This window comes from Mya arenaria, chromosome 10, assembly GCF_026914265.1.
Source record: "Mya arenaria isolate MELC-2E11 chromosome 10, ASM2691426v1".
Taxonomy (NCBI): domain Eukaryota; kingdom Metazoa; phylum Mollusca; class Bivalvia; order Myida; family Myidae; genus Mya; species Mya arenaria.
In genome coordinates this window covers 8,046,716-8,066,307 of record NC_069131.1, presented here as the reverse complement: position 1 = coordinate 8,066,307, position 19,592 = coordinate 8,046,716, and the positions used below count along the sequence as shown (strand labels likewise).

The 19,592-nt window shown below is 35.4% G+C and overlaps 1 pseudogene; it reads right to left on the bottom strand.

Annotated features, from left to right (window-relative positions):
- Positions 1–1,414: 1,414 nt before the first annotated feature.
- Positions 1,415–18,902, bottom strand: LOC128204281 (receptor-type tyrosine-protein phosphatase kappa-like; annotated as a pseudogene).
- Positions 18,903–19,592: the final 690 nt, after the last annotated feature.

Genomic DNA, 19,592 nt, shown 5'->3' with positions numbered 1-19,592 from the left:
GCCTAATTAAGCAGAATGACTTCCAATGTACAAAAACAGATAATTAAATAGTTTTTTTATTTCGTATTACAGCTGTCGTAGAGCTTTTATTCCGGGTCTGTAAAGAGTCTCTGATTAAGTGTAGTAATAGTACCTGTATACCTTAATTTTAGTAGGGTTTCATATGAAGGTAATCTAACTGGATGCACCGGAATTCTTTGCAGAAGGGCGTGTGTCCAACTGGTGACGCTTAGGGCGGGGAGGGCTAAGTTAATTGACAAACTTTTGTGACAATATTATAATCAGATTGATGGATTTTGGGCTAGCCTCTGAAGTTACTCACACTTTTGAAATAGTAGGTTTGGTAGATTTAAGGGATTGAATGGATATAATAAAAAAGCTGAACAAACAATGTGTTGTTCCGCGTCTTTGTATCAATCAAGTTTTGTGTCACTGTCTCATCTTATGTTCCCGGCATCATTTTCCTCGATAGGCGTCATTTTGTTGATCCATGATAACGCTCCAGTGATCCGGACACAATCGTTTGGCCAACTACTAAAAGATAAGGTTAATACGTGCGCTGCCGCTTTGGGTGTGGAGGGCTTGGTAAAATAACAATCTTATGCCACTGAACTATACATTTAACACGTGGTGCACATTAATGTACATGAATGCTGAAATGCACATATTCATTTGAGGGTGTATCTAATTGGTGTACGTTTATCAGACAATCATAAAAGATAAGAAATGTACATTTGACACGGTCTGATCGTTTGAACGTCACTGAATGATTCATCAAATTTTAAAAATATTATGTTTGATAAGGACACGTTGTTCGGATAATAACAAAACTACTTAGTCAGTTGTATTAGTTAGAAATTAAATATGCATGTCATTGCAATGTCAATATAATGTTCTTTGGATGTTTAAGTATCTTGTGAAAGTTTTTAGGTATCATCATAAAATGTTCAGGTGTTTCCGAAATGGTATGTAATGAAAGTGGTATATAAAACATGAAAATCCAATGTAGGTCTTCCTGCCGCATATCGTGCGTGGGACTCAGCTCATTTGTAAGTTTATATGACTCATAAATACGATGAAAATGTTATTAATTCAGCAGTACATGGGTTGTTAATTGACAAACATTGTTTTAACAAGCATTAAAATGTATTGTGCTCATTGGCCTTCCCTTTTTGACTATATTTGTTAAATATCATTGTTGATTTGATCATTTTATCATTCATTTGCTAATGTTGATTAAAGACATAACGTCTGGAGCCCATGGCCGAGTTATAACCTATCTATTTCGTATGTTGTATACTTACAATATAAAGGGAATATTACGTTGGTCGGTTGGACTAAGTCACTTAGATTTCTTACAATTCATATCACAAGAGTCCGCATGTTGATGTAATAAAAAGTACCTCACACAACAAATGTTTAGATTTTTATTTATTACACCACTCATTCAAAGCATGTTCATCACAAAGCCATTATGTCATTTATAGAAAAAAGCGATAAAAAGCGGCAGTTAATAGGCGGTTTTACATTACTTATTACAATGCCGGAGCCTTGCCTTTGTACGGAACCAGTCCTGGGTTTATTCGAAACTGTGAACGTCCTGGGTAGTTATGAACAATATAGAAAAGTATCTCATCACTTCATTATAGATACATTTGTCCATATTCAATTTAACGAATGAACCTATTCACATGTTGCAGAAGTTCTTAAACATTTTATTAAGTTTACACAAAAAGAAAACACGCTCAGATTTATAGAATTAAAATAAAGCAGATGAATGCAGAAACGTGTGTATAACTATAAAACATCTGTGAATAGATAAAGCCGTACTCATACGGTCAAAACTACAGCTTAACAAAATCCAAATACGAAACGTTCATATGATGTACAAACGAAACAATTTGTTTGATTTTACATAAGTACGTAGTAGTAGTAGCTAATATACGTGTAGATATAACTAGATTTGCAAAAATATGTTCACATATGTATTTTGAGCAGATAGTATTTTAGCTGTCTCTGTTGGTACCGCGCTAATAAATATAATTTTAGTTCAAAAATAAATCGAGGCTGGCTGGGAGCGGTGACCCCAAATAACTGTTGGAATTATATATTCTAAATATAGCCCAGATAATTGTGTTGGCTGTTTGAACTTGGAATAATTATATTGTGGGAACCGCTAAACTTGAAGTGCCCCGAACTTTACACATGGTATGCAATTTAAAACAAACAAAACATATGAAAATTTTACGACAATATAACAAATCGAGGTAATAATTATTAATCAACTATTACGTATTTGACGAGATACAGAGACAATTGCGGTATCAATACCAGACAATTGAAGACAATATATGCCAGAACTCGCTCAATATCGACCAAACGCGGCCAATATGAATTTCCTCCGTTTTGATTGGCTACAAAACTCGCCTTATATAGGATTTGAGAAATGGGCCATTTTCATTGGCTGTCGAAACTCGCCTAATATGAGAAATATGCTGGAAATTATTTTTAAAGGTAGCCATTTTGTTTTCCGTTTTCCGACTGTTTTGAAAATTCTGTGCTTCGTATAAACCTATTTGGAATACTTGAACCTATTGAACGATTGAACCACTTTGTACGGTTTGATATTACAGTTGTATTTAACCCGTTGGTGGATATTACGACTATTATGATTTTGTACACCGACAAAATGGACGACGAAAGTGAACGATTTGACGTTTTGGCAAACGATTTACGAAACTAAGACGAAAAGACATGCTTCCTTACAATGTACAGTGCTATATTCATAAGTATGTGCAATGTCACTTAAAGGATGCATAACAAAATCAGCAAAGTTAAATCTAGAAAAGCAGACACCATGAATGAGTAAGGGATAAATACGGTTTCAATGTGAACTAAAGGTAAATTATAAGAATGTTTTTAACCAAAATGGTAATAGTTAATTAATAAAATACTTATTAATTAGGTGATTTCACATTGGCCAAGTTATTTGTCCTCGGTCCGCTGTATTTGCCTTCGCCCTTTCGGGCTCAGGCAAATACAGCTAACCTCGGACAAATAACTAGGCCAATATGAAATCACCTAATTAATAACATTATAGTATGGTTTTCCAATCAACATTATATATCTCCTGTGAAATTGGAGTATGGTTTGAACGAACGGACGAACTCCAAAACACAATCATGGCAGAAGTCGAACTGTGCCTACAAATAGAAAATATCAAAACACATTGGTTACATGCAGTAGAATAAGCTATGACTCACCGTTCTTTGCATTGTTTGTAAAGGACATTAAGTTGAGTATATTACACTACTTAATGTTATCGGGGTTCTCATGGTTATTCCCTGCGAATACGTAGCTTATAGTACGCTTACTTTTTGCCAAAGAAAGAGGGTTTAAAATAAGATCAAACATTAATGTACATATATATTTGATTGTTTTATTTTGACTTTTATGTTAATGGGCGTAATGCGCACTTGTATTAAGCGCAGATATTTGTTATTTCGAAATTTAAACCAATTAAATAGGTAGCTAACCTGATTTGCCACGGCGTTAGGTCTCCTAGCCTTGACCTTCCTGACGGTGTTTACCACACTGACCTCGTGCTCTACTTCCATCTTCTCCACGAGGAATGCCATAACACAGAACAGCCCGCTCTTACTTCCACCATCCCTAGAAGATTTAGTATATGAGATTGATTAAAATGAATGTAAGTTAACAAAGACATATTTGGGCCCAAATCCCTTCATAACAGATAAAACATGACAAAGTATTTAAATTCAAAAATAAGAGTATGATTGATGCAGTGTTTTCGGTAATAAAATCCTTTATTTTTGCAACCCAGTTATCTAAAATAAGTTCGAGAATACACTCCAACGATAATGCATGGATTACAAAGCTTAAATTTGTACTACCTGCAGTGGACAAGAATAGGCCCGTTGGACGATTTCATTTTGACATCACTCAGAAATGCAACATAGTTAGCAGGGTTGTATGGAACATTTCCAGTCAGGTTCCAGTCTGTAAACTCAAAGTGTCGCAATGTGCTCTTACCACTTTCACTCTGTAACGAAAACCAAAGCTACAATCATATATGAACGTATACTTTCATTAATTATATAGAAATCCACTGGTTTAAAAAGAAATCAATAAATGACTGTTCAATGAAAGCAAAACAAGTTTCAAAATTACTCTTCGTTCTTGATGGCATCGCTTACATGTTTACGTTGATATTACTTTCAATTTTTTTTTAAAAAAATCATCTACTTTCAGTTGATGTTAATTGAGTTACATGTATACGATCGATATTTAACTTACCTGTGCGTTTCCATTTACCTCAATAGTTAGCCATTTCTGGACACTGTACTCGTTCGTAACCTTATCCCTATCACATGAAACAGACAGTTTGCCTTTCTTGAGCACTTGATTGTCCGCTGGATAATATTCACCTATATCCTGGTGGAAATAATGTTAAGTTCATTTTTAATAAAATTCCATTAATAAGGATTCGATTAAGACTTATACAAAGAACATCTTCTACAATAGGAGATAAATGAAATTTATCATGTTCTTCCGTCTTGGAATAAAACAGCAGCAAGAGAGAACTGTGCATATCATATTATTTCATCGAGTCGACTCATAACAGACTTCTGACAAAATGACTGGAATATATATTTTCTTAATCGTACCTTTTTGCCGTCACTTTGCTCAAAGCTGACAATGCATGAGCAATTTTCTTGGTATGCCAAAGTAAGGAAATCCTTTACAGTATTTGGCATTGGAGACTGGGCGACAATGTATTTCCGTTTCGCCTGAAACGCCTGCAAAATAAATTGAATGTATGGCGATGGACAAACACGATATACGAACATATTACTGCAGTTAAAGGTAACGGTATGAATGTATTGATTTAAGCAATCAGAATTAAATTTTCAAACGAAGATTGTCATAGCGTAAATATGAAGCAGCTTTAACTGGCTGTTTATGTTTGGATAAAGTACTGTTTAGAATAGCAAATGTTAAATCAGAGCCTTTTTGAACTTAATTATGTTCTTTGAAAATGTTGAATAATAATAGTTATATACCCTTACATGAACAAAGACAGCGTTGACATAGTCTGAATCTCCATGTCTTATTCCCAGATAAAGTCGAGGGCGGTATTCATCGCCTGAAAGTAATAACCATTTTATTATATACCTTTTTGGTTACCATAATTTTACATTTTAATAGCGCAGTATTTCATTTCCGAATGTCATTTGAACATCGCGCAGTTATACTGGTCATGATATATAGTCAGCAGAGCTGAAGCGTTACGTACGGCTTGTTGATATATGTTGGGTGTTTCGTAAAGTGGGTAATGGGTACGCGATATTCTTTACAAACTTGTACCTGGAATATCTGCTCCACTTCTGTTCTTTCCTTTCTCAGACTTGTTTCGTTCTATAGCAAGGATTTCGTCGTCAGTGTGAACATGGGGAGAGTCTGTAATTTTCTACAAAGGAGAAATACTTTACATTGCCTTTTCGTTTGCGTTCTGAGCATATAAGCATTTACATATGTTTCAAAGAAAATATTACTAATACATTTTGAAATAATTATTAATTTGAGCCTAATCGGTTGGAAAATTACTTTCATTTGACTATTTTTATCTGGATAAAACACTTTATATACCAAGTAAACATCGCTGTGTAATTTTCGGTATAAAACTACTTATTGAGAGAACTGGAGATTGCGTTACCTTAAACTGCCTGATAAGATCGCCCTTGCTTGTCTCGATCATGTAGTCCTGAAACTGTTTTCCTGGTACCTGCTCACAGTTAAATGTCAGGGTGTAAACAAGGCAAGGTGTAGAAACTCGTACTGTTCCTGAAATAAGGAAATAAACACTGATATCCTCATGATTCAAATCCTTGTTTATTGGGTCTACGGAATGGCCTATCATAAATCAAGCATAAACAGTACGTAGTTCAAATATAACATGCAAACGTAGACAAACAAACTTGCAAGAGAAATTATAAAACTGATAAGCAATTGAGGCTGCAAAGGGAGACATTATATTTTTATCTGAGACAGTATATGTCCAGCTATTGTATAAGAAGCATATCTTAAAGACGTGCATAACTGAGTTACAAAAAAAAAAGAACACGCTTTCTAAGGCAAGATATACAGTTTTATCGATATTGCCTGTACTGTACTTCTCAATTACTTCGTCACTCACGCTACGTTATTTGTGGTTCAAGGATCTAAATATCAACCTACCGCTGTCTGGACCATGTTTGGCCTGTTCTGTCTCATATTGATGATGCATCCTGGAATCTCAACGGCCTTGTTCGAATTTCCTTCCTTTGTTAGAATATCTAACGCAATATAGGTCCCTGTTCGACCGATTCCCGCACTAAAAGTAACACCCATATATGACATATATCGATCGCAACAAATGGTTTAAGGCTATGCGCTATTAGTTAATTTATAGAAATGTATTATCAACTCCATTATAAAGAGTGCTGAAAGCTGATATAAATCACTCTCGAGTCCGTTCGGAAACCAATTCTGTGTCATCAGTGTCATAATTTACAGGCCAAGTAATGGTTCTAGTGGCGTTCGGAAACAGGACCTCTTGAATGAGAGGAGGACACCATTACTACAAGCCTTTACATTAGCCTTTTGAGGGAGATACAACATAGCTTCAGATGTGCTTATTGTTGATTCTGTTTCAACACTTACAAAGACAATCACAGTACTAAACGTACACAGTATCTGCGATATCCGTCTGACCTAATGCCAAGACCCTTGAGAGCGATTTTACTTTCCCTAGTTCGTTCTGTTTCTTTCTTTGAAATGGTAAAATAAAGCCTTACCAGGGTTGTAAAACATTTCTTGAAGGACATATTAATTAAAATAATGGTCTTATTTGCTTATATGCAGCGTTCAGACATAGACAAGTACAGGGGCAATCAGTAATGAGAACCATCTTTCTAAACTTAATCAGCACCGTGACACTCTGATCTTTGACGTTCATAACATGGCAAGGGCTCTTAAATATGCAATAAAAAACATCTCGCACTTGCAATACCATTCGAACCCCGTTAGTTCAAACAAGCTTGGCTTGAATTCCTCGTTGGCACGAACTGGTACAAAATAAGAACAATTCTATGTTCAATTGTTTGGAATTCCCTATATTACCCTCAAATATTACTTTTATAACAGGTGCAAACGTTCAATGACGATAAATAATCCACACCTGCAATGAACCAGCGTTGGACCGTCGAGATGAGCAGTAGAATTGAGCACTCTATGTCGGAACTCAATCAGCGCCGTGACGTCCTCTGGGATTCCCCTATCAGGCCAAGCCGTAAAGTGGAGGTGGTGCAGCTGCCTCTCCGATTCGCCCTGAAATAGTTATTGTTATGTATTCCAGCTGATGGTATTTGTCCCTATTATTATTAAACATACTAGCGTGTTGTACGTTGAATCAGGTCTCACTTGCGCCCTATCTCTGTCTGTCTGTCTCTGTCTGTCTGACTGTCTCTCTCTCTCTCTCTCTCTCTCTCTCTCTAATATATATAATGCCTATATTTTTGAAATGGCTCAAAGGCGGTGTCATTAAAATTTAAAGTAGTTTAATTGTTGCTTGGGTCTGAAACAATCAAATGTTTTCCGGTTATTAATCTCGTCGCGTTCGCTTTACGCTGATTTCCATTGCATTACGTTGCTAAACGATAGCGTAACACCATGAATCTGTTTTAAATGAGATTGTCAAGATTGGTGCATAGTTGTAAATTGTATATACCTCAAACAATGCATCATTATTAATGTTGGTCTTTTGTTGATGCCATACAGCCATGATGCTTTGATCAAGGGGATGGCATATTGCTACCAAGTTTCAATTGATACAGTTCTTTACAATCTTAAACATCACATACACTCTGATCCTGACACCAAATTACCTGGCTCTTTTTTCAAAAAACTCCATTACGGAAGTGGATTTTAACAATCTTTACATTTAAGTGTACTCCAGGTAGAAACATATACTTCAACTCCGTTCTTAAGAGCATTGATCCTTCTACAAAGTAATGTTTATGTCGGATAGTGTTTTGTAATTTATTATTAATTTAATGCTTTGACTAGTTCACTTTTTTCTACCTTTCAACATCATTATTATTATTGAATAAGTTTGTATTATTTGTGTAATATTTTAAACAGTAACTCATAAGGAAGCATATAACGAGTAAAAGCTGGTTATCTTTCTTTGCAATGTTTACATGATATTGATATCAATAAGCAGAATAATTGGATACATCGCTTTAAAAATGAAATATAATACGCAAATAGAAAGTAAATACACATTTTATTACTTCACTCTCAACTGAACGCAGGAGGTTAAAAGCTTCAATACAGTGTCTATCGCTCCGTAAATATTTGTGCTTATTCCGGTAGTGTGAAGTCGAAATAATCATTAGCATTTACGGGTGCTTTAAGTTTAGGTTTGCTTGCTATTTAAACTTCCGTGTATTTTGCCTATATTTTCTTTAAGCTTTGTCAAACTAAATAATGAATGATTGAGACGTTCAAGGGTTTAAACTAGTAGACATATCCGAATCATTGATTTGATTTGATGACTAAGATTTAAATTGGTCGTCTAAGCACACTGGTTAATATAGAAAAGACATAAAATACACAATGGCTGAAATATTTCATGCGCTAAAGAAAGTGTGTGGCCACAGCCCGAAAGTACCTTTTCATAGGTCAACAAATAATTGCATTACCTAAATTAATATTATAATTCGAGTACTGCATTTTGATTCAGTCGCGTCAACGGAACTTTTAAGTCATAATTCCTCGCTCTGATAGGTGCCCTTCACCGCGCTGTAGCTGACCGTTATATTTCAATTATTGTTAAGGTGTGTTTTGTTTAATTAATTACCTATGTATTTAAGAAACTTTCATAAGATACTGAAGTCATTGCTTTTAAACATTGTCCTTTAAGACATGGGCGGTACTGAAGTGTGTTTTTATGGACAGGCACTAACATTTGGGGTTGTTGGCGAAAAAAATACCTCTCTCTAATATGATCAAGTACATATATCAGTTTCCACTATATGTTATTATTTGATCAACTACCAAACTAAAAAGAAAGCTTGATACAAATAAAAGTTTGTTACCTTCGCTTGTAATGTGTATATTGATATCAGTATAAAGAGTGTCATGTAATTGAGCAAAGGACTTTAAACAAACACATTTAATACTATAGTAATGCTTGCACAGAGAAGGTTATGAATATTCTTCCATATAATGGCAATATTTTTGTGTTCTTTTGTGCTTATTTGAATAGCGTGAAGTGAGAATAATTATCAGCATTTACTGACGCTTAACATTAAGTTTTGAGTACTATTTAATCTTCCGGGTATTTTGCCTAATTTTCACAAGTTATGATGAATGCTTGTAATGTCAAGTGTATGAATTGAAAAGTACATACACCCGACTCACTGATGTATGTTAATGCATATTATAATAGTTTTTAAGATGTAAGTTCGTTTTTAAGGAACAATATTTCATTTAGAAAAAAATATATGCATTGTAAACAATTATTTTAATTGCAGTCGCGGCAAAAAGGTTCTAATTTTTCCTTTAAGTCACATGTTAAAACAATATTTCATATAGGTACGCATTAAAATTATTATAAAAATGACCAAAAGTTGTGAATGTAATAATACATTTATATTACAATATCATCGAACTACTCTTACATCATTTAGGAGCAGCAACCTTCTCGTGAACTCTGCATACTCATCCTCGCTCTGACAGGTGACCTTCACCCCGCTGTAGTCTTTAGTGGTCCCAACACGAGGCCAGTACTGCTCGCATTTCTCCTTCTGAATGGTATAAAACAGGATTTAGATACCAATTATAAAATCTGTTTAAAAAGTGTTGTGTTGCTGTGTGTTACCATGTGATACGTTCAACATCCAAACGCCTTAGCGATTGCGCTAATTGAATTTGACTTACACATACTTGTATATCGATGTCTTTTCATATCAATGGTAACATTGCGAATATGTTATACACTAAAATGGCATTCAAAAACTCGAAAAAAAATAAGTGAATGAAACCTTTTTCAATATATTTATACTTTTCGAAATATTGGTATACTTGAATACTTAATTAAGGTTTTCCAATGTTTACGTAAACATATATCCGCGGGATTACGTTTGGACAATCATTGAATTTATACCCCTTCTTCCATCAGGTTGGTAACCATGACGATCTTCTCCACATTCTGTTGCCAAATCATATTCCAGAACATGCCAAAGTCTCCCATCTGTTTCGACATTGGACCTGGGATAAAACAAACACCATATAAACGGTAGCAATCGTGTTGTTTATGCTGTATTTGTCATTCATGCATGTATATAATTGGTTGTTTCGTATTTAAAAATAGCGTGCAATAAAGTAGTCCGTCTCATTCTTAGAACAGAATAGTACTCAGGAAACTGATTTGCAATGTTCCAGTAAAATTAATAACTGGAGGATCGAAGCAAGCAAAAATGAAGGTTTCATTGACACGTAATTTTCTGAACCGTAAAAATGCAATGTTTGTTCTTACCAAGCGAAGCAATGTACGCATTTCTCTCATTGAAACCCTGCAAATAGATTATCAAAGTAAATGTCAAAATTGTTATAACTCTACTTGATATGGTTTTGTTCATTTCAATTGAAGCTCAGCACTACTTCTCAATACAAATGCTATAGTAAACAAGCATTTGATCTGTATTCGTATTATAATTTACATACATCAATGTAGTTAGCATTGATGTAATCAGTATCAAAACCAGTCACTTTCACCCTTGTTGCATCATCTGAAAACACAATTTGCATCCTATTAATATATACAGACAAACCTCAAATAGCAACTATTTTGATATTAATTCAAAAACAACTTCAAAATGCATGTTTAAATGATCAAAAATATAATTAATGTTAATTAGTGATAACTGCCCATTGATCGGTGTACTTCTATACTTTAACTAAATTATCTTCAATAGTATTGTTACATGAATATAATCCCTTGTATCTGTTCTTTGCCTTGTTTTGAGGTAATCTGGCAGCGTCACAGCTCCTTGTGAGGCCGTCAGAGAATTTCTTCAGGAGATAAAGGGCAAATATAAGCAAACGAAATTCGTATCATAGTGAAAATGATTTAAATTGAAATTAAAACATTTATAGTCATATTATTTGTTTTACTTCGTTACAAATTTGAAGTAATAACCAAACAAAAATAAAATGTACTTTTAATGTTTTGTAATAAGTTGCGATTTGTAATATACTGATAAGTACATCGAATTCCTCCTCATAGTAAACCGGAGTCTTTCTAGCTACAAAAGCCGCCAGTTCCTCGACTTTCACTTTCCGTTTCTCTATATCCTGTATCCCGATGTAGTAAACGTTCTCCTCAACCCTCTTGACCAGTTTCCTTTTCTGTGTTCTCCTCGCTTCGTCCAAATCTGTTATGCATAGATGTTGGTTCATATTACAATGTGGTTTTGTCCGGTTCATTTAAACTGTCAACGGTGAAAGCAAAAATTGGCAATTAATATGTCCTAGGTACATAATCACATGGGCAGTGAAACTGGCGTAGGCGCATAACTACACGGGCAATAAAACTGTCACATTTGCATAGCCGCACGGGCAATGAGACTGTCACATCCGCATAATTACACGAGCAATGAGACTGTCATATGTGCATAATTACATGGGCAATGGGACTGTCACATGTGCATAATTACACAGGCAGAGGGACTGTCACATGTGCATAATCAAACGGGCAATTGGACTGTCACTTGTACATTATTACATAGACAATGAAACTATCACATGTGAATAATTACACGGTCAAGAAAGCCGTCACAGGTAAATAATTACACGGGCAATGAAACTGTCACAGGTGCATAATTACACGGGCAATGAAACTATCACAGGTGAATAATACTACGGGCAATGATACTGCCACATGTGAATAATCATAAGGGCAATGCAACTGTCTCATATGCATTATTACCTGGGCAAAACAACTGTCACATGTGCATAATTATACTGGCAATGAAACTGTCACATGCAAATAATTAGACGGGCAATGAAACTGTCACAAGTGCATAATTACACGAGCAATGGGACTATCACATGTGCATAATTACATGGGCAATGGAACTGTCACATGTGCATAATTACACGGGCAATGGAACTGTCACATGTGAATAATCACACGAGCAATGGAACTGTCACATGTGCATAATTACACGGGCAATGGAACTGTCACATGTGCATAATTACATGAGCAATGGGACTGTCATAAGTGCATAATTACACGAGCAATGGGACTGTCACATGTGCATAATTACACGGGCAATGGAACTGTCACATGTGCATAATTACACGGGCAATGGAACTGTCATATGTAAATAATCACACGGGCAATGGAACTGTCACATGTGCATAATTACACGGGCAATGGAACTGTCACATGTGCATAATTACACGGGCAATGGGACTGTTACATGCGAATAATCACACGGGCAATGGAACTGTCACATGTGCATAATTAAACTGGCAATGGGACTGTCACATGTGAATAATCACACGGGCAATGCAACTGTCTCATGTGCATAATTACACGATTAATAAAACCTTCACAGATGCATAATCACACGGGCAATGGGACTGTCACATGTGCATAATTACACGGGCAATGGAACTGTCACATGTGAATAATCACACGGGCAATGGAACTGTCACATGTGAATAATCACACGGGCAATGGAACTGTCACATGTGCATAATTACACGGGCAATGGGACTGTCACATGCGAATAATCACACGGGCAATGGAACTGTCACATGTGCATAAATACACGGGCAATGGAACTGTCATATGTGAATAATCACACGGGCAATGGAACTGTCACATGTGCATAATTACACGGGCAATGGAACTGTCACATGTGCATAATCACACGGGCAATGGAACTGTCATATGTGCATAATCACACGGGCAATGGAACTGTCACATGTGTATAATTACACGGGCAATGGAACTGTCACATGTGCATAATTACACGGGCAATGGGACTGTCACATGTGCATAATTACACGGGCAATGGAACTGTCACATGTGAATAATCACACGGGCAATGCAACTGTCACATGTGCATAATTACACGGGCAATGGAACTGTCATATGTGCATATATTTACACCGGCAATGGAACTATCACATGTGTATTATTACACGGGCAATGGGACAGTCACAATTGCATAATTGCACGGGCAATAGGACTGTCACATGTGCATAATTAAACTGGCAATGGGACTGTCACATGTGAATAATCACACGGGCAATGCAACTGTCTCATGTGCATAATTACACGATTAATAAAACCTTCACAGATGCATAATTACACGGGCAATGAAACTATCACATGTAAATAATTACAAAGGAAATGAAACTGTCACAGGTGCAAAACCACAAGGGCAATGAAACTGTGTTTTCTGTAAACCAAACATCGATCGGAAAACAAAATATTCTTCGATTCTTAGTGCTCATAAGTGTTTATGATAGAAAGCGTACAGTTTGGAACCTAAATAGATAGTTTGTTATTTGTTTAAATTGTTTCCATACTCCAATTCGTATTTCTGAATCCTATCAATGTTTTTGTTGAATTAAAATTACGTTAAATGACCGAAAAATAGATACTTTCAATATTTTTCTCCGAAATTTCATTGTTGCGCCTGTTTGAAGCCCAAATATCATATGAAAGTATAACTAGTCATGGGGATAATAGGCACTTTGATGGAAAGCGTTTGAAATAAAAAATAAATGTTTAAGAACAGTTAAAACGCATGATACGAACTTGCATCCTTTAAGTTATTAATTCTGAATTAAATCACTGAATTATACGAAAATTTTAGAAAGTTATTGTAGTTGAATATTGTATAGAAAGATTCACTTCCCCATCACCTCAAAAGCGAAAGGCACCGATAGTTACCCGATAATAAATATGGCCAGTACATTGGCCGTGCTAATATACACCTTTGACAGTTTAAGTACATCGGACAAGTCTTCGTATTCTAGGTAATTTACATAAAACTAAATTGAATTGAAACAACGACTTCGCTATATCCAATGACATAGAAACTGTGGAAGGCGTCGATCACATTATAATTGCAAAACTGTATTTACATAATGTTTTTAAGAATCATCAGCCTTATACATACATACCTAATTATGACGTTTATTGTCATTATGTAAATTATATGTTTAAAACTAACCAATTTCAAGATCATCATCGTCCGTTGCTGTTTCTAAGCCACCACCGAGCATAATTGTATCCGAAACATGGTTGAAACTAACGTTTGATGTTCCCAACGAAACTGCGGTTGTTGCTTTCATGGAAACTTGCTTCACTATAAAATCCGTATCACAAAAGATACAAATTGGGTCATATGAAATACTAGTATGTCTTACAATTTTTATTTTGGTTTCCTATTAGTAATTTAATTCAGGTTTCCAATATACACAATATTGTTTCAGTTTGTCGAGACAATGGTGAAAAATGTTCAATTGTTTTGCCTGGTTACCCGCAATTTTTTGTATCATAAAAATGTTTGTTTGCTGGTTACTTTTATGCAAAAAAACAACAGACAATACGTTATTGACAATACGACTAATACTGGTATAGAAAATATGTTTTTACCTCCATGCAATGGCTCTATTGTGTGATACTCATGATCAGTTTCGTCAATTCGATCTTCATAGGGCTTACTGTTTCTTCTAAATACAAATGCAGGTCAACTATTTAACGAGAATCAATATAAGTACGATAAAAGCTAACAATATTTGGATGAAGGAAAGAATCAACTTGTTTCTGGTTAATATTAATCATTTTGAAATTGAAATTATCTTATCAGCCTGCTAGTCTTCAATTATTTCATAATTTAATTGTGATCGGTTTGAAAAGTAATTTTACAATAGTAAAATATGCATTTTACTTTCATTAACAAGAATATAACTCTGTTTAAAACATTAACATGATATTTTGCTTAAAAAGTTACCTTCTTTTCAGGAAGACAACAATCAGAACGATGATCACAACAAACACCAATACCCCAGCGACTGCTCCTCCAATTGCAGCTGCCGACACCTTTGCATTGGTTTTCCCGTTTTTGGCTGTTGTCCCTTTTACTGAAAGACATTCAACTTAACCTATTCACTTTCCTTATGCCTCTCGAGTTGGTTAATTGTACAGGGTACAAAATAGTTTGTGAGGTTTCCAAAGTTTAAGAAAAGATCCTAAAGGATACATATTTTTGTACTTTCATCATAATGTTCTGATAATTAAAATGCGGTATGCAACGTACCTTTAGTACATATATCGCTTATGAAACCGTCAAGACATCCACTAAAACAATTTCCAGTAGAGTCGCATTTTGATCCTGTTGTCGTATTTACACAGTTCTCGGAGCAGATGCTGTCACACATTGAACCATACTGATTAGGAATACAACCATTTGAACAATAACCCTCTTCTTGTGAGCATTGCAGATCTGTACAGTTATTACTGCAAGATAAATTACAAAACGGGCCATGAACTGATAGTTCTTTACAACCAAAACAAACACCAGTTTGCCTTTCACAACCAGCAGAGGCACACGTAAGGCTACAAGGATTTTCGCAAAAGTCCCCATAATATAATGAAATGCAATTATCACAACGACCAGTTTCTATATCGCAACGACCATCTTTGCACGTAGTGTTACACACTAATGCACACAGGTCACCATAATGATTCACATCGCATTCAGTGCAAGTATCTTTGTCCGTACATCTGACACAATTCTCATGGCACTGAAATTGCAGTTGACATGCCCCATCTACCTGGTTGCAAATATTGCCAACACAGTCCTCTGAACATTTTTCATTACACAGTGGTCCATAGTTGCCATCATAACACGAGGTACATTCCCCCTTTTGAGTGCAGTTACCGTTACGACAATAAGTGCATTGAATATTACATTCTGTTCCAAAGTAGCCAGGATAGCAAGCGTTGCAATCTCCGGAATTTTGCTCACAACCCCCTTTACATTTATCTGAACAAGTGTTGTTACATCGCGAACTAAACCAACCGACAGTACACTCGTTGCAGTGATCACGTTCTCCGCATGATACACACGTTTCAGGACACGTTACATGTATACACTCACCAGTAAGAAAATCGCATCTTCCATTGCATTCACACGAAACACCACAATTTGTTCCGTATTTTCCAGATGGGCACATAGAGCAAGATGAGCCATTAGAGCATTTCTCACAACCAGAATAACACATTCCATTACACTGATTTCCATAATACCCGTCTTTGCATTCACATTCACCGTTAACCCCACACGTGTTAGTAAGGCAGTTATCCGAGCACATGTATTGGCATGTAGGTCCATAAAAACCTTGTTTACAAGTACATGTTCCATCAAACGAGTTACAGAATTCTGTGTTACAACCTTTAGAACAAAATGTTCGACAAGTGGTGCCCCAGAATCCTGGCCTACATTCGTTACAAAATGTGTCATTACTGCATGTGACACAGTTCGTTTTGACGTACGTGCAAGCTCTACATTCTTCAGCTGACTCTAAGTAGTATCCCGATTCACATGATGTGCATTCTTTAAGGGATTTGCAAGAGGTACAGTTGGCGGAACAACCTGAACAAAATATGAAAATAGGTCATAAAGAAGACATTTTTTTAATACAGTGTCATCGTCAAATTGTTTCTTTTAAAAATACGACGTTTTGGATCATATTGTTGTAAAATCATTCCCTGATCCTGCACGGTTTGGTAATAATCATATCATGCAACAATATTTGATACAGTCAATACAGAATTAGAGAAAATGTTCAAGATTTTTGGAAATTATGAAATTAGTTTCGTGTTGAATACTATTAACTAGGTATGGCAACGAGTACACGAGTACTCGATCGATCGTCCAAGGACTCGAGTACCAAATCACTAATCAAGTACTCGAAAAAAAAACTCTATTAAAATCACCAAATACACGATTTACAGACGAAGTAACAGATCTGGTAAGTTGCCAAGAAAATTGACGGTCCCTCTAATCCCCGCTGTGTACACAATTGACCCTAAATAATTAGTTGAGAGTTGCAAACTGTCAACAAAGGGCCCCTATTTCCAATTATCACTGATGTCAATTAGCGAAGTTTTGATAGCGGAACTTTCACCTACACAATTCTATTGTTTACCAATTAGAGACCTTTCACCAACCAATGGATGCTAACGAGCGAACGAGTAGCGCATGTCCGGTAAACGGACATTTGCCCCCCCGGACATTTGCCCCCCCGGATGTTTGCCCCCCTTTTGGACCATGGCGGACATTTGCCCCCCCGCCGTTTTCGAGGGGGCGGACATTTGCCCCCCCTCAATGTTCGAGGGGGCGGACATTTGCCCCCCCCCCTCCATTTGAATGTGCTATTTTGATCTTGATTAGTGAATTACTTATCATACCATTCAGAGAACAGAAACGTTTTTTTTTGCTGTATATACTTGTATATATGAGTGCTATAAATGTGCTATATGACTTCTGATTTGAAATAAAAATATTATAAAAGGATTTACATTGTTGTCTTACCTAAGCCTACATCGTCACATGTGTGACCTGAACGGTGTAATCTGTATTTATATGTAATTAGTGACAAACATACAAACTGGTGTAAATCGGTTGGCAGTTTGCACGTAAATTGAACAAATAGTTAAAGAAAAAAATGTTCATTTTTTTTATATATTAATATATTTTTAATATCTTGGTATAAACTTATAAAACCGGGGGGGGGGGGCAGCTTTGATTTCTTAATTGGCGTATTTCAACTTTTTTTGTAATGATTATCACAATTGATTGGTTGATATTTTAAATAAAAAATATGAATATTAATGAGGTAAACAACAATAATACAATATGAAGTATTTCGTTCATTATGCTATTAATGTTCATTCATTGTAATTCTGATGTTCATTATAAATCTCGATTATCTAGACGCTCGAATAAAATCCGTGGCCGGGTTTAACATTCCAGCAATATTGTAGTAATTTGCAGTGCATACTTATATATAAAATCATTAAAGTGAAATGAAAAAGACAAAATTAAAAGCATGAAACAACATTTGTTTTCCTTTAATTCAATTAAGTACATAATGAAAGTCTGATTTAAAGATGAAAATGACCAATAATACGACCAACGCACAATATACGCCATGAACGATACATGTTTACACGATCTGGTCTTTCCCAAATACGAATTCATTTTTTTCCGAGTAATCGAGTACCCGAATACTCGATCGAAAGATTGTCCGAGTACTCGAGTACCAATTTTACTACTCGTTGCCATCCCTACTATTACCTGGTAATAGTAATCTAACGTGAACATTTCCTTGAACAAATAAGGTTGGTATTTACAAACGAACACAAAACACAAAATTAATACTTATAAGTGATATATAAGAAACGAATTGTAGTTGAATTTGTGATATTTTAACACATTTTATGAATATATTTATAAATCAAGAATATATATAAATCATAAAATAATATAAATGTATGTAGCGACTAAATTACAACATACAGAACACAAAAAAATAAAGTTGAACCAATCTATATACACTATATGCAATTGAAAACTAAAAGTTTAAGACATTAAAAAAAAATAACAAAATGTATGAAGTAAAAAGTTAGAAGCAAACTATAGAAATGTACTCACTCCGCGTAGAGACGCAGGAATAGGCTTTTATCAAGATTATAAATATACCAATTAGTGATTTGTTTGAAAAATTCATCTTTATATCCGAATCAGCTGAACAATCTATCTGAATGTATATGATTCAAGAAATAAGTCGTAGTCTGAGCTAACGTGTTAATAACTAAAAATACCCGACATAAACGCGGAAGTTTAAAAACAGTGGTTTACTTCTGAAAATTGGATCGTTTAAATTGAATGGCACATGAACCCAATGAATTCAGCTCGTTTGGGTCATATAAATATATGTCATTTTTCGAATATACGTTTATTGTATAGTATGCGCAAATGCTACATTGGCATAAATTCGATTGTGTGTTTTACTTTAGTTAAATGAATTGAATCATGAGTGTATGTGATTTTGTATATAGGTATTTCTATTCGTTTGCAGTTCATGAAAGGGAGGAGCAGGTGTTAATTAGAAATTAGAAAATGTCCTTGATCGTGTTTGCTTGATGCCTATTCCGCAATGCACATTGTCAGCTTCAAATCACAAACAATAATAACTTCATTCATTTTTCTGCACGCTCAGTGATGGAAAACTACTACATCCAAGTTTCAATTGGAAGATTCACGTCTTCCAACCGCTCTCTTACAAAGTCTTGGAGTTCCTCTTCTTAAGCTCGTTTACCTTTCACAGTGGATTGTAAGCTTCACCAGAGCATGAAAATGAGCATGAACCATCAAATTAACGACCTCAAAATGCACAATTGTAGATTATGATTTCAGGTTAGATCAAGAACA